Source organism: Papilio polytes, unplaced genomic scaffold (genome assembly GCF_000836215.1).
Source record: "Papilio polytes unplaced genomic scaffold, Ppol_1.0 DF822845.1, whole genome shotgun sequence".
Taxonomy (NCBI): Eukaryota; Metazoa; Arthropoda; class Insecta; order Lepidoptera; family Papilionidae; genus Papilio; species Papilio polytes.
This window is the reverse complement of record NW_013526359.1, coordinates 2434628-2459492: the sequence shown is the minus strand read 5'-3', so window position 1 is coordinate 2459492 and position 24865 is coordinate 2434628. Positions and strand designations below refer to the sequence as shown.

Below are 24865 nucleotides of genomic sequence, written 5' to 3'. Positions count from 1 at the left end.
GATGTACCCCCCGCCTTAATCATTGTAATTCGTTTGTTTACTTCGCATTGTTTCTGTGACATAAAACATTTTGCCGGGCGTATCTCCTCCGCGGCATTGATAACGGAAAAGGTATCTCATCATTTTTCGTCGAGCGAGCCATATTTTAATTTTCAAATAGACGCTCACGTTTCCAACAAAGAGTGCTCGCTAGATCCGTTATAAGTTGTTCGTGAAAAAATACGTCACGAGGAAGAAAAGAACAGCGAGAAAAGGTGCTTCTTCCCCCTTTGTGATACAGGTAATGAAAAAAAATCGCCTAGGTCATTCTGAAAGGAGCAGCTTTTACATAAGCTTATTAATTTAGCTTTACCTTTGCGCGTTTTATAAAAAATATGATGCGGCTTCTTTGTTTTGTGCATTAGAATAGACGTTATTTAATTATTAAAATACTAATAACCCTTTGTGCAGCTCGTTCCGCGATGCCTTGTGCAAAAAATGGACTGATATTAAAGAAGAGCAGGTTTAAAAATTCTTTAAGAAAACCTATCTGAAGTTTAAATGAAATTATAATAAACTGATATTTCCTCAGATCATTGCCATGTCTATACATATTATTATAAATTATTTACTATTTGTATGTAAAAATAGTAAGCAAATGTAATAGGTGATTTTTTGCGAATTTAAATAATAATTAATCGTTTGGAAAGTATTAAATAGAAAACTAAAACGCTGTCACTCATGCGTCAATAACTTCAAATAGGACCAGCTCTTTGAATAGTTTCTAAGAACTTTGAGCTTTTATTGAGTAGAAAAAAATCTCGTTCCCGTTACTTCCTTTGTTCGCAAGTACACTCTCAAGTATTGCTACTTTTAATTATCTATTTAATTAAATATCTATCAAGTTTAAATAAATAATGCTTTCCAACTAAGGAATTCTAAGTAATTCTAAATACATTTGTGTACAACGATTTTTTTAGCCCATGATAATATACTTTCGAATTCGAGATGAAGGAACATGTCCATGTTGAAAATTTGTAAAAAGCCTTAGTCTTTGCCACATTATATCTGAAATATGGTTCTTTTTGTTTAATAATAAACCGTATCTTTTCTTTTCTTTCTTTTACTTCTTAAAGTGCCATCTTCTTTTGAAGTGCGGCGATCATCAGGGCAACTTACATTCTGAACACCGCGGCTCTAAAAAGTGAGCGGCTGCTCTATCCAAACACAGGCGCAGGTTTTTGAGCCAGGACATTCTTCTTCGATCTTCATTTCGCTGCCATGAATCTTACCTTGGACGATGAGCGGCAGCAGTTCGTATTTTGCATTTCTCATTATGGGCCTAGGTACTCCCGATTTTTTTCTAACTGTATCAATTCTGTCTGTCCTCTGTCTTCTGTGTTTTTTACTAATGAGTCTATTTCGTCAATATTACCTCCTAAGATTTCTAGTTTGCACAAACCCATTTGCACTAATGCAAGAGCAACGATAAATTCAAAAATCATCTAATTTATCAGAAGGGGAAAAACGCGCGCTTTCCCCTCACGTTCGCGGCATTAGGTCCGTTCGATTTGTTAGACGCGCTTAAATCACACCATGACTTCGAATAACTCGCAATACGTACGTATACATTTAAAGCCGGCCATTAACGGTTGTATTGGTATAAGGAAAGCAATAACGATATCGAAACTATTTCGCAATAGAATAGTAAGAAGTCACGGTGTTGTTTACGGCACATTTCTGGCAAAGTTTTGTGTATTTCCCGCCTATCGATATTTTTTTCTCTTAACATAATTTCCCGTGTTTTCTAATGTACGTATATATAATTTGACCTATATTTTCTAAATGTTTTATTATTTGCTACAATTTTGGGCGGCTTACTGTAATAAATAATCTAGGTCGAACCGTCATCTTTCTTACGCTCCTGTCAGCCGAGGCCCACATCACCTGCGCTTAATTCCTAATTTAATAAACAACTAACGTAGGATTAAAGCACTGATAACGGTATAATAGTGTCAACCGCTCTCCGCACACTATCCGAACAAACTTTAATGTTACATATTGTTCTAGTATAATAAATAAGAACATTTTAGAGATGAATAAAAGCACAAGTATTTAATAAGTCATTTCTTATTGGAGTGTGTGAAAAAAATTAAATATTTTAATATGTAAATGTCATAAAACAATTTTTTTTTTTGTAATTCTAAGTAGTTAAACAATATTTATCATACTTCATACTTTTATACTTATTATAAATGCGAAAGTTTAGATGGATGAATGGATGGATGGATGTTTGTTGGAGTTTGTAGTCAAAACGGCTAAATGGATTTCGATAAAATCTGGTACAGATGCAGAGGATAGTCTGGAAGAACACATAGGCTACTCACTTTTGTTTTTTAATCCGTGCGGACGGAATCGCGGGCGAAAGCTAATAGCCAATATTTGTATTCATAAGTGTTCTATCGCCGTTGTGTTTAATATAGTGTTCTTTCTTGAACTTACATAGTACTATATTATTTTCATGATAAAGCCAAGTACCCACAGCCCATGCGGTGCGTTAGATACAAAATTCAATTCAATAGAACCACCGCTAAGGTTCATCGAAGATTAATACTCGCCCGAGGTATTCCAGCTATTGCAAATAAATCACGCGATATATAAAATATCGCTTTCGCGCAACATTTTTACTTTCATTCCACCGCACCGGCATGATAGTTTCGCTTAACCCGAGCCGGTCGTAATTCAACAAATTCAAGATTCATTTCAAAACAATGGAAGCGCAACCGCGTCCAGAAATAGCCGCAGAAAGCAAACAGCGGCTTGTGGGACCGCGTAGAGAACTGCTCGATGCAACAACGTACAATCTTCATATGAATCGAACCATTAATTTAAACTACGCAGTTCTTTTTCATCGATAAAATGATAATTTTGACTCATCCGAGGTATTTAATTAACATTTCTAATCATACCGTTTATTTGTCTGTCTGCTTTGACTCTTCGTACCACTTAAAACCAAAATAAAATGGCATCTTTCCGTAGTTCTTTTAAAACCATGGTCACTACCACTGGTAGTAAATGACTAGTTTTTGTTTGTCATAATTTGCGCAGCGTCACAGCGGATACCTGCATCGGACTCACAACTTGTTATTACATATTCTTAGGACTCCGTATCAAATATTTGCTATTTATATCGCGTAATGTGTCCTTTCGTTCCTTGAGCGTACCGAATTCCAAGAATGCGGCCTCAAGGATCGTTCGTAATAGAGCATTCTTTTTAATTACGTACACCGCAAAAGTATTTCATTAATATCTTCTTACCAAATATTAAAATAAAATGTGATTTCTTACCGTCAAACAGACAGATATTTGAGATTTTAACAGTCAATTTTAATAAATTATAATTAACATGAACTACGTTTTTACTACAGATTCAAGGTAGTATTAGTGATTTCTATAGACATTAGGGGTCCGTCAAAGTTTGTTGTTGTTTTTGTAAAAATCTAAGGTATTATTCTGCTTTTTTAAATAATAACGACTACAAGAGTAGTTTAAAAAATGTCGTTTCTGTAATTGAATATAAAAACGCTTAAAAAAGTAGTAAAATGCCGCACGTACGTAAAGAGCAATTTAGTTGTTTATTCATAACACAATTTCTGTTGCATAATTTATTGGATGGAAATATTCACAGCGATGAGTTTTAATAATGCATCGCAGCGAGCGCAAAAGAAATGCAACTCTCAGTGAACGCGACTGAAAACAATTCAACTACCGGAAGCGCTGAACTAACTTCCGACGGTAGTGTTACATTCCGAACGGGCCGAACAGATTCTGTTTCGACTTCATAGCCGACTGCATTTCGAGATTCAATATTCAGCACGTTACATAAAAAGTCTATAGAACGATAGCGCAAATAAAAATTGTTAATGGCATATGAAATGTATTCACGTGCGATGTATAAAGCCAATAGAGCCGACTGTCCTAATGTAAGCAAATTGCCGTAGCTGCCTTTCAGCGACCGGCCGCGGCTATCATTTCCAAGATAAGCGCTTAAAAGCCTCGTGGAAAACGCTTTCAGCGGACTGACTATTACCGGGTGTTCGTACACTTTTTGCTTGGGCTCGAAACTGTCGAGTGTGAGTTATGTCAGGCGGCGAACGCGTTATGTGTGACCGGACTTTCAAACGCGACCTGCACCGTAATCTGCGACGGTTAAATCGTGTCTACCTTTCGTCCTTTTACCTATTTCATAATTTAAGCGTTTCGGTTTAATATTTACTGAAAGTTAAGAGGACTTTTAAAAAAATTATCTCAAGACTTGGACCGAAAATTTCCACATACCTTGATAAATTAAGTTGCAAATAACCTTTTAAATTCAATAACTAGGATCAACAAACCAAATATTATTTTCCAACTAAAAACAACATGTTTGAAATATTTTCAACTATTCTAAATATGATACTTACTATCAAGAGACATAATATTATCATTTACTAAAAATCATGCAATATGGTATGGAGTAGGCAAATTCTTTTAATTGTTTTAAAGTTGACGTTAAAGAAAACATTCTGCTTCTTAGTTTCACGTTTTAAATGTAATAACTCTTTGTTTGCGTCGCCGAGGGGGAAGGTATCAGTGAGAAGGCCGGTGGAGGGAAGGGTAGAGGGGGGAGGTACTTGCAGCGTAATGCCGCTGCACTTGCCCTGGTCAGGAAGCGCGGCGGAATGCAGTCAGTCGCGTTTGTGCCGCGCGGGGGCACGCGGGGCGCGACGGGCGGGAGCGATGAGGGCATTGCTCGTTGCGCCGGCGCAACTCTGCCTCCCATTCAGTACATCTCCCAGACCACTTGTACTAGCCTGTTTAATCTGTCGGCTTTGTTCTTACTATTTGAATATCTTTTGTATATTATTGTAATTGCGTGATTTGCTATACGAATAACAATTATTTTGCACGATCGCGGTTGAGCAAAAAATCTTTTTTCCGGTGGTATATTCAACTACCAGCAAACTTTAATTTATTTTTAATACCAAAATTCTCTCAAGCAAGTTTTCGAAGTAATTATCACAAAAGCATTTGATACAATTACTAAATAGAATGAAAGTAAAAAGATACGGTTTTCTTGTAGTTACGAGAAAAGCGGATAGCCAAAGGGGATTTGATTTATTTAATCCTAAAATCGTATTCGTATTAAAGTCGAGGCTTAAAGTATTTCCGAACGAAACCTATCTGCTCTCAATACATCACAGCATCGGTACGCCATTCATACGTATCCATCACTTCTTTGCACACGCAGCTTTTTGATAGAAATTCGGACGCGAACCGAATTCTCTATTTGCGTGCTTAACCCGGAAACGATGACGTGAAAAAATGCTAGCGTGTCACACACACATACGTGCGTTTGTAAACACGCACACTGACGTAATGCGTCAAGCAATGACACGGTCCCGTCATCGCTTTGAGCCAGCGAGTGCCGCAATTTGTGTGGCGGCAGTGCGCTCGGCAGTCGGTACCCGAGTCGGAATGCAGCCGTTATATGCACTCTCGAAAGGATTACCCACTAGTTGGCGTGCGGCGATTAACCGGAGCGCCCGTGGTTTGCCATCGGTTTGTTCCCAAACCCAGTAATAATGTACGATTTTCAAGCGAGGCTTCGGTTACTAAACACTCCAATTAGGTCTATAGGTTGTGTATCTGATGTGTTGATTTAAATTGCGCAATTTACGACTTTGATGTTTTAAATTTTCTGTTATGTTTAAAATTGGTAAACCTAAACCTTGGTTAGCAATTAGAACGATAATATACTATAACATATACCTTTAATAAATGATAGATTTCAACAAATTTTTTTTTTGAAAGACGTCTCTTTGTAAGAATTAAATATAAACTTATTTTGATTTCAATTTCCTTCCGATTTCTAAGATAAACTGTTGAAAATATTGAAAAGATAATTAAACTTCTGTTTTCGTTATTCACAGGTACGTGGGTGTTGTTAGAGAAAATTCAAGTAGATATCATTCATTAGCAACACTGCGTAAGTAGCAGATTCATTTTATTTTGCTCCTTATTTTTATTGTTTTATCGCGAACCCGGATTAAGTCCGCAATAGAATTCCATCCGCCTAACGTCTTCAATGGAGCCCGAAGTTTCCACGTTAATGACCACCGCTGTAAGTACGGTCCGGAAAGGACCCGAGCAACTTTCAAGGCGTCAAAAACTTAGCGCCAACTGCTATTTTTCATCGTCCATAGTTAAATAACGATATAACTTTAAAATAACGTTATCACTAGTTCCAAAGGTGAGACGAGGTCGAGTTGCATTACGGCTTTTTACAATAGGGCTGCTGTTTTAGATAGTGTTGTCTTATCAAATCGTTGTCATTATACAAGAGAGCAGTGAGATCGTTTGAACAAATAGAAAAGCTTTTAGTAAGCAGCCCTGCAGGTCTGCTGCCGGCAGCCGAGAGCCGAGAGCAAAGCGACGGATGGCTGCTTATTTGAATATCCTACCTGTGCTGTCTTTTAAATTTCAAATTCGATTTGAAACGGTGTCTCTTACTATAGAGAACTAATTTCTTTCTCTGTCGTTGCGTTTTATTTGCCCATCATATTATTATCATTGTATAATTTCTTTGTTATGTATATTATTATCGTCAATGTATTTCTTGGTTTTCTTGTTTTCTTTAGACTTTGTATAAAACACTTTATTAAGGATTCAATTAAGCACATCGAAGTAGTCAACTATCGTCAATGTAATGAAATTGCACTACGTTTTCCTCCTTTTTATTGAAGGAAGTAGGGTGAACATCAAACGAACGTCGATGCATTATTTACAACGGTGCCAATGAAACGCTCGAACTAGTAGTTAACCTCTCGGGCGAATTTACAGTGTTCCCGAGTTTATTCCGGCAGAGGCAAGAGGCAGTAAAATATCGAGTGGTGCGTCAGGCGCGGTCCCCAGGTGCCGGCTCAAACGGCGCAAGATTCGCTAATGTGCGGCTTAAATGATGACAGTGTTGCGGGACCCGACCCCTCCCCCCTGTTAGTGCATACTTAGTGATACGTCTACTTATTTATGTATAATCTAAGACTACTAACAATGAAGTTATATTATGTGAATTTAACAGTGGTAGAGCCCGATTTAACAGCTTCGAACGAATGAGTTGGCTCACCCGGTGTAATACAACAACCACACAGAAGACATGTGTGAAGTGGCAGCAATTCCGGGTTTCGTCTACTGAGTGTGGTGCCAGAGGCCTAATTAAAGTCCCTTTCTCTTACCACATTTTATTCATAAGAAAAGGGTGGGAAGGGAAAGTTGATTTGACGGCGGAGGACGCACGTAGGAAGCGGAAATGTCTTCTTTATATGCGTCTCCTCCTCCGTCGGTTTAGCATCGGTAACGCATCTGCAATTGCGGATGTTTATGAACAGAGGTCGCTTAGCCATTTTGGCGGATTTAGGTGGCCTTTTGCTCGTTTGCCACTTTATATAGTTATTGGCATATGCTCTGGAATAGAGCATGATAATTGGAAAAACGCTCTATGACATCAGGTTTTCTTGTTAATAATGTCTTACTCTTCGACAAATACATGTTTACTACAGTATCTACCTACTTAGTGCTACTTTAGTCGTTGAGAATTCTTTAACACATATTTTATACGGTTAAATAATCCGTATACATATCAGGAACAGTCTATCCCCGTACGATCGTATCGAACGAGCCACTCCCTGTAGAATTCGTAAGCAAATCACCAGTTGCTTATAAATTGTTCAACTCTTTGCGGAGCTATTTCGTTTTCTCTCGCGATCGTCCATATTGAACGGATCTTTTACTCGCATGAAAAATAAACCCATGCTATAACCTAAAGGTATTGGAAGATGTAACGGATTTTTAACGGAATGTTCACTATTTCTATATTGATGTGCGTAGACAGTCGTAGACACTGCCGTTAAGTAGGGAGTAATAGGGTAAGTTTGCGAGTCTTATGTAATAGGAACTCTACACCGTTCAAACTTAGTTTTTATCTGCTAAGTTTAGAGTGTGTTCCGAATGAGTGCGGACGGATTTATTGAAAACAAACCGGTTAATGTTCCCGCCCCGTTTTATATTCTATTTTTGAATGTTGCACGTCTAATTTGTTTATTTCTTTTCCTTTTTTTTCACTTTACGAATAATTGAAAGAAATATTTTTTCTTATAGATATACACTCGTTTTAAGTGACTTTGTTTACATCTTTAAACACACGAGGTTGACTTATTTGCTAAAGGGAAGCTTTTTCAAAATTGCGGTTTCTATGTCTATCTCTCCCAGGAAATTTTAAATGTCATATGACAATGAAAAATCCATCCGTGTATTGCCATATTTTAAAATAAAAATCCATATTCGGATACACTAGAATTGGAGTACTGAAATAACAGAGTAATGAAAGTGGTGTCATGGAGCGAGCATTAATTGTCACAGGTGTCGATTACCAGCATGACGCTACTGTTTTTATATATGGACCATTTTACAACTCCTTTTATTGCTGTATTTCATGTACGAATTGCATTTTTTAACGCACACCCATTGTTAAAAACTGGAGTTTAATTAACGGAAAAAAAACTGCCATTAACAAACATCAGAATGTTCGGAAACGAGAAATGTTCTTTTTTATTGCAAACCAATATTTGTTTGAGCTTTTTCGAAATAAAACATGTCATTTATAGTTTCATTGTTTTACATACACAATCAATTGCAAACTTTTTATTTTTATTTGTAAGCGTTATTTGGTAATTGGAAAATTCATTTTAAAGTCGTATATTGGTGAAGAAAACGTTAGTAATTATATCTATTATTTTATAGTATGCAAGCGTAAATAATTAGTTATTTGTGAACTTTTAAATTGCAGGTCTCGGTTTATGTTTTTTCCCTTAATTCTATCCTACGCAGTAACCGAAGGTAACTTGTTTTCTCGTTCAAAAATCGAGTTTATGATTCAACGTGCGCCGACAACTTGCGTCTGTCGTATTTTAATTCAGAAAGTCAAGGTTGCTGCTTTAAGGGGCATCATAGGCCCCAGAGAAAAATATATCGACATTTATTGACATTTCGAAGAATCCAAGGTTTAAAATAACTACAAAAACTGGTTGTGAGGCTTCTTGACAATAACGATGGTTAATTCCGTAAATAGACTATAAATAAAACATAGGTTAGTTTTTTCACAGAGAAGTTAAAAATGCACAACGATAATTCATTTATTAAAGTAATCAAAAGTTAATTAAGTGAATGTTTATTATGTAGTTTGTATGTATACTTATCTTAAGGTTCCATTTTAATTTCTTGTCTCTTTCAATTTGTCTTGTTGTATTCTAAATTTAGCAAATGCAGATGTTGCACGTTTATCAAAAGGAATCCATCCATAGAATATGGTCTAGTGAAATCGATTCCGTATCTAGTTCATGTCTGGATTATCTTAGTACCGCTATTGAGACCGGTGTATACTGTACCACGCCTAAGTGTGCCGACTATTCAGATCTACTAGATCATTGATTCAGTTATTGGAGTAATACGCACTGGATTTCGTGACGAACACATGAAACATAATCCATGTTGAAATTGATTGCTATGGAAAAGGTTATTTACTTAATGTGCGTTTAACATGTTACACGGCGAGCATTCAAACAGTATATAAGAAGTGTTACGAGTAAACCAACGAGCATAAAGCCGCTAGATGCAAATGTTACCTCGTAACATTACACTGCGTATCGACGGTCACTTTTAGGAATGACTAGTTCAAATCATATGCAATATCTGATTGATGTAATAAACAAGGTTCTTTACTTTTCAAACTTAAAGGATGAAGTTAAGTAATATTTCGTATAACCCCCCAAATGTTTTTAACTTGACCGGTAATCACGACCTACATTACTCGTCCTGCTTCGTTACTTCGTCACCCATAATCAGTTTGTTCTTTTCTAAATAAAGAATATTCCGAGTATTATGTGTTGACAATGGCTTTGGAACGTTAGATATCAAAAGAAAAGCTCATAAATATCAGTTCAAAACAATTTGATTGATGAGAGAGACTTGAATGCTAATGAAGGGAGCTTGAATATTGAAACGTCAGTCGAGTATTTTTCGTTCTGATATACTCTTATATTGTACATAAAGCAGAAAATACTTTTTTTTTGATGCTAGTACTCTAAATTTTATAAAATTAGACTTTTTAACATTTAGGTTCTTTGTTGTTGGCTGTTTGTTATCTTTAATCAGTAGCGTGTTATCGCCAGTACTCGAAAGCTTGTCACATACGATTCGATAAAAAACCTTGATAAAGTCAAACATTCTATTTTATTGATTTTACGTTGTCGATTCACTTTCATTTCATGTTATATTGATTGGAATGACCCTTTGCCTATTAATATTTAATTTGATGACAAGAATAATGAATGTAGAGTGATTATGTTTACACTGCTTTTTTTTTAACGTGTGGAAATGCCTAACGCATACCACCCTTGCAGGGACAAGGGACATTTACACTGCTAAACTAGAGTGGACAAATCCAGTAAAGCGTTGCTTAGCGTAGTTGTAATAGAAAAAAATAAATAAAGAAGTGGTTAACTAATAATTAAATGACTTTGAGTGAGGCAGATTTTATTATTACATCTATTAAGTTTTAAATCCTTCTATTGAATGTCGCTATCACAAAAAAATTATGGACAAAATTTGTTCTAACATTATTACCTGCACGTATCTCATACGTTTGAAATGTCTTGATCGTTTTTGTATTACAAACGAAATAGTGTTGTGCGAACACTCGCAGCGCTGTAATATATCCTGGGCAGTGACAGGTTGCGGGCCCGGAACCTGTCTCCGGGAACATAATGCACTTATAACGTTAATATTTTATATTGTAACCTGTCGCACTTCAAACTCGAGAGCTATCACCTTCTGTTCCAACGAGTAAATTTTGAAATGCAATACATCAAAATGCGGTAACAAACGTGCGTCTTAAAACATGGTATTGATACTGGAGGAAAAAATAAAATGGTATATTACTTGAAAATTTTTTGGTACTTCTATCTGGTGACATAGTTTTTTTTGCTGTAAAAATTGTTTATGTAGACTACGATGTTCGTTTTTAAATAAAAAAAATAATGTTCTCTCTGATTTCTTATAAAGTCGTCAAACTAGGACTACTAGTGAATGGAGTTTTTTTTTGTTTTGTTTATGATTCATAGCTCATTTATTCTATTTATAATTTAACGTCGTGTGCTTTAATGGCGCTTTAACGTGTCGTAATTTCAGCGTCGAATACACTATGTGCATAAAATTACATTTTATTTTTAAAACTATGCTATGAAAATTGATTTGACAAGTCTTTTTATAGTTATTTAAACTTTAGACATTTTAAGACATAAAAACTTAAAACTGAATATTGAATAGATATATCAAAGCGTATACTTCGTAAAATTATACTGGAAATAAAAAGTTTGTTATCTATAATTACAACATGTAGACAAATATATATTTGATAAAATAAATGAAAAAAAAAACGTGCTAGACAAAACAATTTTCCTTCGACTAAACCGTAGTAAATCTAGTAACCGATACAAAAATATTACTAACACCTACTTCGCCCGCCGTCTAAATCCAAACAAATCCCCGAGAAACAAATCTCCAGCGGGAAGTTCGGTACGACGTTGTATACGCGCTGAAACAAGCGGAATTAGGTTCGGTGTAAATCGTTGAACTCGCTCCGCTCTGTGCCAGTGATAACATACAGCCCCGCATAAAGTTAGGGACTGCCGATGTCTACAATCGTGGAGAAAGCACGGCTTTTGCCGCGAAACCGTCAAGTATAAAGTCCTAAGATCGAAAATCAATGTTATTAAAGGTTCGTGTCACGTTTTAATTAATGTAAAGAACATATTTGAATGTTTCTTCTAATAATGATTAAGCATTTTTCGGATTTAATATGGCTTCTCAAAATTACTTCTATTGTTAAGATTTAAATCTAATAGCCTAAAAAACTGAATCATAATTACTGTTAGTCGCTCGTTTAGTCTTCATTATTCCATCTTTATTGTTTTTGTTAAATGATTTCCTTTGCACTTTAGGCTGTAAATGATTCCTCAAGCTTACCCTATAGTCAATTGAATATATTCATAGCTTCACGGAGTATCGGCCTGTTCAAACACGTGTGAACGAGGCAAACACGGCGCGGGTATGTTAGTCTCTCGCTTTGGGAAGACGTTACAAACTGTTAGTTTTACTTGTTACCAACTAGTTTAAGCTGGCATTCACTCTTTTGTCTTATTCAGTTATGTTAAAGCTAGTACTTACAAACCTCAATATTTTTACTCTGATTTTTGTAATTTTTAGGTTACCTAATTTATTTTGATATTTGTATGTTCTAGCCTTTCTCTTTAAATTAGTTTAAATTTCGTTTCGACGATAACCTTTCCTTCCACTGGTCACATATTTGCCTCATATTATATTCTCATTTCAAACTAATTTAATATTATACGTTGATTTTGTAAAACAAATATTCCAGTCGCCATTCTATAAACAGTTTATGGTCCGCTGAAATAACTAAGTTTCTAACTGTGTACGCATAAAATATAAATTCAAAACACCTAAACTGTTTTTCACGTCTATACATATAATGAAATTGGAGTGTCTGTAAAATCAAAAGAAAATCTCCAGATTTCGAAAAGATGATGTATATTTGTGTGGCTGATAATGAAAATCACATTCAATTTTATTTGTCTGTCAGTCTGTCCGCAAGCCGCGTTTGTTCTGGGTAATCTTCGAAACGGCTGGGCCGATTTCGACCGGACTTTCACTAAAGGGTAGCTGACATAGGCAGCCATATTATAAGTTACTTTTTTATCTTAATATTGCGAGGATGAAGTCACGGGTAACAGCTAGTTTAAAATACAATATAAATTTTTTCAAGAGTACTTTTGAAATATTCAATAAACAACTCTATTAACATATATTAGGTTTGATATTTGTAGAATATTAAGATGAGAAGCGACAATTTGGTGGATAAGGTTTAATGATTACGCAATTCTTATTTAATAACTTTTTTAAATAATCATCTCTATGTAGTAATTCTTGTGTTTAATTAAATTAAATTAAAAGTTATATAATTGTTTATTGCGAAGGTTCCGCGAACGCCGGCAACTTACTTATCGGACTGAGCCAATTGTTTGGTTAGGTGTAACAACGCGGTGGGTTATTCAGGCACGGACATCGAACGGTTAAATTTCAGAACCGTTGATTGCCTATTAAATGCTACACGTACACGTTCTAGTTAATTAATTGGAACATAATCGTTTCTGTTTAACTTATTAATTGTATCCCGAAGTTGTCAGATGATATTGTGATGAAAGCTTCAAATTGTTAACATTACCTCGTCATTAAAGCGACTAGTGTTGTATATAATTACAGATATTTCAGGTTGTTGCGTTCAACGAAACTGTTATTTTGATTTTAAATATACCTCATGTTTGCGATTAATTGAAAATCATTAATTCTACTGTTCCAGGTAAAATATATTTATGTGTTTAAATGAAGTATGTAAACAATTAAAAAATATGTTATTAATTAGCATTAAAAAACTATATGTATACTGATGTTATAAATAGGAATGATTCGTATTTTTGTATGAATTGAAATAAATCAAAAACTACTGGGCCAATTTGAAACACTCTTTCACTATTAAAAAGCTACGTTATCAGTGAGTAACATAGGCTATATTTTATTATTATTTTAAAATTTGACGCGGAAGAAGTCGCGAGCAACAGCTGGTATTATATAAAGCAAATCTAGTTTATATTTCATTTCTGAATTAATAAGCCGTCGAAAGATCAGAGTCGTCGGTTTTCGATATCCCGACTAAGTCTCCAAGCTAGTTGCTAATGAGAGTGGTTAAGTTCTCTGAGATCCCGACAATTGTGTCACTTCTGTTACATTCCTAAGGCAATAGATTCGAAGTTCAGTCGCCTTCGTGTCCTATCACTTACTTGAGAAGTTGAACTGATGTATTAGCGATATTCGTTGGTTAAGTTTACGTTGTGTAGTTTAGCGGGGATTAGAGCCTGGGACCAACCGGTGCGGCTTGCGGTGATGGAGGTTTGTTTGTTCTATTAAATTGGATACAGGCGGTAAGATCGCGGAGTTACTGGTTAGTAACGCGTTATACTTGATTGCAAACAACGTTTTAAGTAGTTAGAATAAAACCAACCAATCGATTTCTCTAAAATACATACTAAGATATCGCACATATAAAATAGTAAAACGCCCAAAAATAAGTTAAGCAAAAACTTTGCGCTCCCAGGTAGCAAACGCATATCAATACGTAATATTATGAATGTTTTTTCGGTATTCCTTTATTCGGTCGTAAGTAGGCTAATTATTGCAATTTTGCTCATAGTGCTGTAACATTTGAAATTTTAGAAAGAAAAGTTAAAAGTGCAATGAAATGTGACTAAAACTTTTTCACTCACTAATTTATGTCGGTTGATTGGGATCCGAGATCGGACGATCGATCGTGCGACAGATCGCACGCCGTGTCTCCGGGCCGACTTGTTCCGGATATTGAAGCACGTAATCTCACTACACGGTGTCTCCATTCGCAATTTATCGGACGATGAATGGCCCGACCATTATATTCAACCCTTAACCTTCCTACTTATTAATATCAATGTAATTTATTGTAAATTGCATTTTGCAGGAGTGATCCCGTGCGTGAATAACGTGCGAGATTAACGATCGAAAAGCATCGAGTGTGAAATATGGTTATAATTATAAAAAACGGTACGTGACTTAGGGTTACGTATGTAATTACGGCGCGGCATCGCACGGCCGCGGGTTCGTGTTCAATTGATACCTTTTTGCAAATGATACAGATATGTTTTTTATTCAATCGACTTTATAAATTTTGGCACGATTAGATTTCAACCGCATTTTAATTACGTGGCAAAATTTTTAACATGAGGTTTTTTTAATTTGCATTTTTGTTGTTATCTTTTAATCATTACCGGTTTATTACCATATCATAGATTTTTATTGTGCTGGTCTTTGTAATCCTGGTTATACAAATTCTGTTGGTATTATGTATTTATGTTCAAAGTTTAATTTCCCATGCCCTCAGATGACTCGGAATTACTCAAATTGTTTTGTTATTAAGGTAACTGTTTAGTTTGTATAATTATTTTTTCGAACCTACCGCCGTTAACATAAGTTAAAAATAAAGTGATCTGTGAAGACGTGTGAGTTTAGTGTATTAATTGTATATCCCTAAGATAGCTAGTTTTTTAATTGTAGATAAAGAATAATTATAAAGAAGAGAAATGTCTAGTAAAGCAAGCAGAAATTTATAATTACACTCGGTCTAAGCGTCCGAAGTAAATTTTCTTTTGTTCTACGCTTTTAACCGTGAATGACAATTTTAATAAATCACCGGAAAATGTTGCTGGCCTTAATAATTTAGGGAGTTTGTAATTAACAAAAGAACGAGGTTGTCGTGAGTCATCAAATTGGAACTTGATGCTTTTACGTCTTATTTGTTGAACGACGTTGAACTATGCTAAACTTTATACCTTACTGAAAAAGCTACAAAGTGTTCAAACTTATGAAACTCATGAAACAGTTGTCTGTTTTATCCTTCTAATTGCTTAAAACATACAAAAATGATTCATTATCTTTAAATTATTCTGTCACCGTAAGTAAGTTTTTATCGGAATAAAGTCTAAAATTAAAGCATGATAAAAAAATAGAGATAATTTATAACCACGATAGCCCTCTTTCAAAAAATCGTAATATTTTGGTATTATAAATAATTAAAGTACAATTCAGTGGTACTCGTACATGTTTTCCAATTAAATATGAGATTTCAAAATTTTACTTCGTCTGTATAAACGTTAATTTCATGTACATGTTAAATAATTTGGTTTCTCATTAATTACCCACGACATTGCGTTACTTTTGAGTAACGAGAATATGTTACTTAACTCTTTTTCATTATAATTAAAAGAAACTTAGTTTTAGAATTAAATACGCTATGACATTCATAATGTAACCTACTAGTGCTGGTTGCTTTATTTTATTTTTACAAGGAAAAGCAAGTATCTTTTGATTACAATAGTTATATTAGATTTGGTGAAATCGATTAAAATCGTATCAAATCGTGAACCTTAATTTCCATGGTAACCGACCTCGAACTAGATAATTATAAAAACAATTTGGTGGGATGTTTAAAATTGTGTTTTCCGAAATAAACCTCGTGTATCTGCGGGCGCGGTGTACAGGTAGCGGCGATGTGCGGTGATTTACTGAGATCACGCGCCGAGTGAAACATGCCAGCGCTATCGCTTTTCTATCACGCTTTACAGGGCTGCCAACTTTAAAAAACGTACACTGGCGGGAAAAACAACCTTGATTTAATAGTTGATAAAAAATTCCCGATATTTTGCGGACGACGAATGATGTTGTTTATAGTTGATTTTTACACTAAAGTCTTGATTTCAATGTAATACTAAGCCTGAAAATTCAGATCAAACCCAGGTGACAGCCCTATCTATGCTGTTAATTTCGAAATGGTTCTGATATCCCACTACTAAATAATATTCGATTTTTACGATCATAAATTCAATGTACTCTTATTTTTTATTCATTCATACCGAATTTAGATTTATAACGTTACTGATAAATGAGATAAAAACTTTTGTCCGATAATTTAATGTTTGTGAAACTATTGCTTGATATTTAAATCCATTAGAGATAGACTGCGAGCACTAATCTGGGGATTTGCTATAAGATATACGCGCCAATAGTCTAATGGTCTGGGCTATGGAATGACGATCTTGCGGTCGAGGGTTCGAAGCACAAGGCTAGAGTTTAGTTGGATTTGTTAGAGGAAATATTAGTAAATTAACAGAAGTCTACTAATAGTTACAATAAAATGTTAGAATTCTTAGGGTGAGTTGCATCAAATCGCTGGTTATCGTAAAAGTTATAATAGGGTTACAAGTGCAAAAACATATTCTCACAGAGGTTTTATGTGTTTTTCGTTTTTACAATGGAAACATTTAAACCTGAATGTCACTAAAGTGTCAAGTTGGTGTCAAGAATGACATTTACGTAAATTAAAATGTTTGGAAATTCATGTTTCGCCGATTATATTTATGTATCATACGCATGGTATTTTATAGTGAAATAAACTTTTTGCCCACGAAGATGGAGAAAATGGCAAACTCTTGTGAAAATAAACTAGTTTGGGCCATTATTGAAACTGTATTTACTTTACTACTTAAATATGTAGCAAAAATGAAGCAATAAAATTATACAAATATAAATGCATCTTATTTATTTTCCATATTATAAATTGTCCTGTCAATGCATATTATAAATTGACCTTTTATGGAGGACATTTTTTAAATAAGAGAAAAGGGACAAGCGCTGTTGCTATGGCCTTAGACACTCGAAATTTGTCCAAACTGAATGTTTGGCCAAATTTCGAGTTCCATCTTGGAAATCCATTATTTCCGAGCACGCAAGACTTTATTCTTCTGGATTACGTATAGGATAATAGTAGAGATTTTCGTTTTCCATTACTTTTTCCATTATTTGTGCTTTTGTAGATAAGAGCTTGTGACAGTTGACACTACCGAACTGACACTAACCGTAACGCTAACTATAACCGCCCAAAATCGGGCGGTTATGATTAGTGTCAAATATGACGTCATTTTGACCAGCGCAAAACTGGTGTAGCGAATATCATGAACATCCGAAGACGTAACCATCGGGAATGTGCTGGTTAAGGTTTATAGGTAGTTAATGTAACTCATCCTTAGTAAATTTTAAGGTTATTCCAAATATTACTGTTACAAATAATTTTAACTTTAACGGTAACCGGCGATATGGTGCAACTCACCCTTAAAGTGGTAAAATTTGAAAATCGAAATAATTTGGAAGTTTTTCCCAATAATGTTTTTGCTTGAGATCATCGCAAATTATGTAAATCATATGTAGACGACATTGTGTCATAGAGTTCAGTCCGAGTCCTTTCAACTTCATTACATCATCAATGTACACATTGTTTAGAATGCGAAGCGCATGCGTGTTTGCATAATGCATCCGATGACGCGACCCGCTGCCCTTCCTGGCCGGAATTAATGAGCCACGCCAAAGCCAAGGTTGACGACAGGGGGCGCGCCCGTCTCGACAATACTCCCGCTAAAATCGGACGTGTTAGGACCTCATTTGAAATGTAGATTACATTTGAACCCTGTCTTCAATTCACTATAATGATTGTGAGGTTAATTGGTTTTGGTTAGATTGTTGCTATGTAATTATAACAACGGTGTACACATCACAATACAGTCATAAGCAAGTTTCCACTGAGTTTTCACTGCTGAAGTACCTAAACTGAAATATGTGTCAATCTGAGTTCCGGTAGTTAAATAAATGTTTAAACCAAACAAACTTCCGATTTTTTTAAAGAAATTAAAAAATTCAATATAGGATTCTTAAATTTATATCTCAGCTTCAAACAGACAGAGTGACAAATTTTAATATAGCAATTAATTAATTCGTACGTTGAACCCGCTTGCGCCTTGCTTATATATCCGTTTCCGCATAAAATTAATTGGGCCGTGACATGCGGAAGGATGCGCGCTGGCAACAACTCATGTAAATTGCCCGCGCGCCCGCAACCTGCTGGGGGTGGACAGGACTACATAATTTAGCAACACCATACTCGATATTGAAACTACATGCTTGCATACAACACGGCCAAACACTCTTTTCTAGCAGCAGTTCGGGGCACTTTTGGAACCCTTGTGATTTCGTTGTGGATAAAGTTAGAAGGATTAATAGCAAGTGATCTTTCAAAATGATGGTGTCGTGTAAGTGCCAAAGCGTCGTAATAGACACTAACTAAAACGGCTAGGTTTTACATGACTTTTAACACAATTTTGTAGGGAAAGTAAGACTCTGTAGTTTTTTATATTTTCTGTGGATATTTTACTATATTGTAACCTATCTTGATAAATAACTTCTCTAAACTTCATCTAAATAATAATATAAGTTAAACATTAAAAAATTAAAAGTTTCATTTATAAGCTCTACATAAACATTGTAGTATGAAAAAGCAAAGCAGAGTTTAAAGAGAATATTTAAATCTAAAAACATAACTCTGATGTAACAGGAGACATTTATAGAAGTTTACGATTAGCTCGAACTGGCGCAACGTACCTTTATTATTCTAAGTAGTAGCGAAATGTCGCTGCTGTGATAAAATAATTTTAGCGTTACAGTCTTTTGGCATTTTGCAACGAGCACCAGTTAAATTAATCTAATAAACTAGATATAATCAAACAATATCAACATTGTATTGTCGAATTCTAATCTAATTAACCTTAGACACGAGACCAAATGTGTTAACGGGTACCTCCCGAAAGCTCGTCTGGAGCATTAACCATGCAAATTTGACACTTCTGTACTAGACAATAAAATTCACATTGCTATGCCAGAGCATCTCATTAGCATTCATTGTGCGCTCGCGGCCGCGCTCTCTCGAATAAAGCATCTGTTAAATGTCTCGTGCCGGCTAAAACTTGGCCGTAATTATCTGTTAACATTCCTAAGTTTGACCCCGCGAGAATCACGGCCGGAATCGAGCACTCGCAAACTCCGCACGGGCCCTCCGGAGGCGTTTTACTTCCCTAATAATCAGGCTCATGGAGATTTTTAATGAAAAAGATCGTTCGCCGTTATTTAGAAAGTTGGTAAAAGGGATCTCCGTTGGAAGTTTGTTTTGATTTAGTACTACGCTACCGACGTTGATTGTATCCTTTTCGGTGGCTTTGCATCGGATTAGAACTAATTAAAAATTTGCGCGGGTCGCGTTGATTGCTTGCGGCTTTGATGGATGTCGACGATTACTCGTCAACGTGATTCTTATCACTTATATAAAAAATTAAATCCGCTCCTAAAATTTATTTACGCATAAGGCCAGCAGCGGACAAAAATAAAAAAAAAGAATCAATCGCTTCTGGATGATCCGAGCAGTATCCATTGGCCTCCCTAATGGTTTTCAAATAAAGCAGTCCAACGCTAATGGTTCCGAATTTGTAAAAAGCGTTACATCGCACTAATTGATATCAACTTTTGTTGTTTTTGTTTTCCGAACGAAACAGGTAGGCTTATTTTGAAGGGAACGCGATTATTATTTCTATATTTCGTGTTTTGTTTAATTTGGCCGTTTTGAATCCGTAAAAATACAATAGATATTTTTGATTGATGATAAATTGGAGTGGTAGTATTCTTTACAGATCATTTCCTGCTTTGTTTTGTCATATTTTGATGATTTTTCTGACACACCAAATCTGTTATTGAACATTCAGATCATATCGCCGTTTCGTGATTTGTTTTCATTCCAAATTTAATTTAATATTCCAGTTTACAAATATAATCGCAAACTGTTGATCGGCGGTGGTTCGGCTTTCCCAACTTTGATGGACAGAGTTGCAAAGTCAGGTCTATGCGGTGCGGTGAATAAAGTATGTCATAACGTCATAAGTCGACATTAATCATGACTGACAGTATAATTTGGTCCGACGTTATCGTTTGAAAGCAAACTGAATGTATTTTGATAGATTTGCAAAGGTATATATCCCCGTATCGATTTTCAATTAATCTTTTGTCCCCTTTTCTCATTTGGATGCCTATCGCCGATACGGGAAATATTCTGCGGATATTTTTATTTACTCTTCCCTTCTTTTGTTTGGTACAACGCGGCTACAACACGGTTCGCTACGGGCTGCAGCGCAGCGACCTCTCTCGTCTGCCGCGAGACCTACCTCCAATGCTAAACAAACAATATACGGACACAAACATTGGAATGGTTTTCTAAGACGTTTGTGAATTTCAACTCGTATTATTTGTTTTGCATGCGCTTTGTTTTGCTTATTGATTTTCAGTTTTGAATTATTTAAAAATAAGATAAGAAATATTAACCAGCAATGTAGGTGTGAGAAATATCGACAGTTTAAAAAAAATGCTTCCAATTTAAATTTAATATTTTTTCTTCGATAACGTAGACTTAAATATAAAATAGGTTAGTTATCTCAATTAACGTTCGTGCTTTATAGAAAGGCCATTCAATATTTCAGGCCGGACGCTGATGGAATATCGATTTCAAATTAGGTTAAAATAATATGTTATTTCAAACCTTTACCCAGCAATCAACAAACAATGTCGGCCAGTAGCGCGGGTATCAATTAGGATCTTTGCTTTTACCAATCAGGCCACGAAAATAAACTTTCCCCTTCAATGTTTACACAGTAATTTATAGTTATGAAATATATCCAACCTTCTTACTGACACTTTTTTTTACTGTACCGGACTACTAATGTACACAAGTATATTTGTAAGGGAAAGGTGGGTTAGTGGTTGAAAGTGATTTAAAATTGTATTCTATAGTTGAATTATTATTACCGTGACTTTCAACTGTTTCTTACTTAAAAACAGAATTAATACTAGGTGTATTTTAGTAGTGGAAATTGACGGTTAAATCATTGTAACTAAACAGTTATTGGATCGCTAAACACCAAATGAGTTTACTCTTACGCAGGGAATGCAGGCAATATGTAATTTGCGTTCAACGCGCTTCTATTTCGGTCTCCGCGCGGCAAAAACAATATCTTCTTATTGATTAACATGTTAACGCACCTATTTTGTTGCTTTTTAAAATTGTTATTTTGTCAATCTTATTGCTCTTTGTCAAAAGAATAATTCAACATTTACGAATAGAGCATAAACTATAAAATATCTTGAACTCTGTTGAAAGTCTGATATACGAAGAGTTTATATTATATTTTTTTTATTTATTTCATAAGTTGGCAAACAAGCAAGTGGCCACCTGAATCCGCCAAACTGGGGAAGCCACCTCTGCCCATAGACATCCGCAATTGCGAATGCGTTGCCGACCCTAAATCGACGGCGGAGGAGACGCCCATAAAGAAGATGTTTCCCCTTCTCCTGTACCGTCTAATTCACGTTCCCTTCCCATGCTCTTATAAGAAAAAGGGTGGGAAGTAAAAGGGACTAATGTTTGACCCCCGGCACCACACTCATCAGACGAAACGCGGAGTTGCACCCACTTCTCGCCTGTCTTATGTGTGGTCGTGGTATTTCACCGGGCAAGCCAACCCATTCGTGCTAAGATGTTAAAGCGGGCTCTACCACTGTTAAATGTGTTAAATTAACCGCTCTTTGCAATAAAATTCATAGCAAAAACGTAACTATATTAATAGCCTTCTTTAGCCAGGCACATCGGGTCTTCGCTTTATTACTGAATTAAAAATTACGCAGGTTTTATACGCCAAAAAAAACCACCTGCACCTCACACTTAAATTAAATGTCATAAAAAGTTTAGCGTCTATTTTAAAACATTTTTATGGTTTGTTAAACATTTATAATAGACATGTGTAAGGAGTTGAAGTCATATTACTCTTTTACGATGCAATTTGAGTTTTTGTGATATGAACAAAATTCCTTACAATCTAATTTATGTGGTTATATCGATTTTTGTTAAAGAATTGATGAGAGGTCGAATAATTCGGTCGAACAAAGCTACGCGATACGAAAAATTGACGAAGTAAAGTCTCCCCAAGTATTCGTTGATCAAAGGCAGAAGCATCGAAGTCGTAGTCGTAAGCCCTCGACAACATTTTGAGCATTCCCTTAATCCCAACATTTTATTTACTTCGAGAATGTTGACTTTGAAGGCGCGGAAACTAATTCGTAGTTAGTTGAATTCGTGTCTTACTTCCTCGAAAGGTCGTTTGATAAAATGAAATTGGTAGTGAAGACCGATACCTTTACAATAAACTATTCCAAACTGGTTCTTGCGTGAGACGTTTTGTTAAATTCGAATGAACTGTTGATTTAAAACATTTACAAAAAACAAAGGTTTAAAATGCACCTTTGTTAAAATTTACCTAACTTTATCTTGATATTATTGACGCCCTTTTTTAAGTTCGACTGTATATATTTTACACTAATTAGTACTACAAGAATTGGAATGTACGACATAATTGGTACAAAGAGCATATTACGTTATAATTAATTGACAATCAATTTAATTAAGTCAATTATTACATTAACGGTTTATTAATGTATTACTTTGATCAAGGACTTGTCGAATGTCAGAGTCCTACAAAAATAATACCCCGGAGGTGGTCAAAGACATTAAAATTATGAATCCTCGAAAAAGACAAATGCAACCAGAAACGTTTTTCTATACTATATTAAAACGGCAATACACACTTCTTCGTGGCGAAGATGTCAGCAATCAAGCATATTTTTGAACAAACCTTTCATTAACAAAAAGCCCTACTATTACGACATGCTTTAAGCTACATATTTTCACACTATTAAACTTAGGGGCTAAGTAAATTGGAAAATGTGGGAAAGGGACCGTAAACTACAAGCTTCCAACAAGTAATTTTGACATTTGAGAATTTGTCAAATGTTAGCAAAAAAAAAACGAAAGTATTTTTATAATCTTAAAAAATTAGACACATAAATTTTTAAACAAAGGTTGTTATCAAATTGAGTCGCTTGACATTCGCGAGAACAGCCTTGTTAATATAAATCATTGTGAAATTGTGAGAAGCGCCATTAAAACATTAGACACATTGTGTACCTTAATAGGGGCATAACTTTGTCGGTCTGTTACAGCGGAGTTGGCGAACTTCTGACAACGCATCTTCCCTAGTATTGTTTAAAGTTTATTAAGTTCTGAACATCGCATGACGTGCGCTGACTGCCGCTACATGGCTAATGAACAGAGTCAGTTTACACTAAATTAATTGTTTATACCATTTTTATCTAGACGAAATATCGATTGTCGATTGTTATGAAAGTACCTCTTTCTAGCACCATAGATCTTATCAACTAGATTTTTTTCTTGATTGATTTTAAGTCGACCAACATCTTAGAGCTCTTTGTATAAAATGGTTATTTAAAGTCGTTGAAATATTGGAGCAATTCTGGTGTAAGGTTTCTATCTAAAACAAAATTATTGTTATAAAGTAACAACTAATACAATATTCAATGTTATTCTATAGTACATCCTCAAAGTTGTACAAAGCATGAATCTTGCTCGTCATTTAACTCGCAAACATTGCACAAATGAAAATAATTCGCCTATCCAAAGTCAATAGAGAACAATACGATGTATTAACTTCGGTATGCCTGAAGGCAAAATGCACGTTAAAATAATTAGTTAAGACGCGCTTAAGTTTCATTTAGTATGCGTTAGTTCGGTGCATATCTGCCGCAGGCGCTATCAGGACTCGTAAACTTTGATAACACGTGCTGTTACGGAATGTACGGTTTTACACCGCGCCCTCGCGCATGTTTCCCGGAACAAACACTCACATGTCACTGGTATTAACAAAGCAAATTGAGTTTAAGACACAAAGCGCGAGTTACTTTACGTAGAATTGTTCTGTTTAATAGAAAACTGATTTATGTTAGTTCTTGAGCTTATTGTTAGTTTTATGTAAGAGTTTGAAGTTGTAATATTAATATGAAGTACCTACTTCGAATTGGAATGCGGTTTTATAAATAAGACACTTGAGTCGCGAATGTATAGTAATTAAAGGTTTTGTTTATCGAACTTAAAATATTTATAAGGTTTTGTATACTTGACTTTACTGAGAAAATTAATTATGTCGTAAATTATAGGCCAGATATTCGTATGTGGGAATAAAACTATTATTATTTACGCATTAAGTTCTTACTGATTGTTGTGAGAAAAGGAGGTGTTATTACGCTTTGCCGTAATTATTACTACATTTGTCTATAGATACTGAAGTACGAAAAAGGT

General features: G+C 35.2%; 1 protein-coding gene across 7 annotated transcripts in view; it reads left to right on the top strand.

The window, feature by feature from the left end:
• Positions 1–24865, top strand: part of LOC106105455 (polypyrimidine tract-binding protein 2) — a 316933-nt gene that overhangs the window by 182391 nt on the left and 109677 nt on the right. The window contains exon 2 of one of the 7 annotated variants that reach the window (XM_013285759.1): positions 5952–6007. The exons of the other annotated variants lie outside the window; for them this stretch is intronic. The gene's annotated coding sequence lies outside the window, so the exon portion shown is untranslated. The remainder of the gene's footprint in view (positions 1–5951; positions 6008–24865) is intronic. 7 annotated transcript variants of the gene reach the window in all.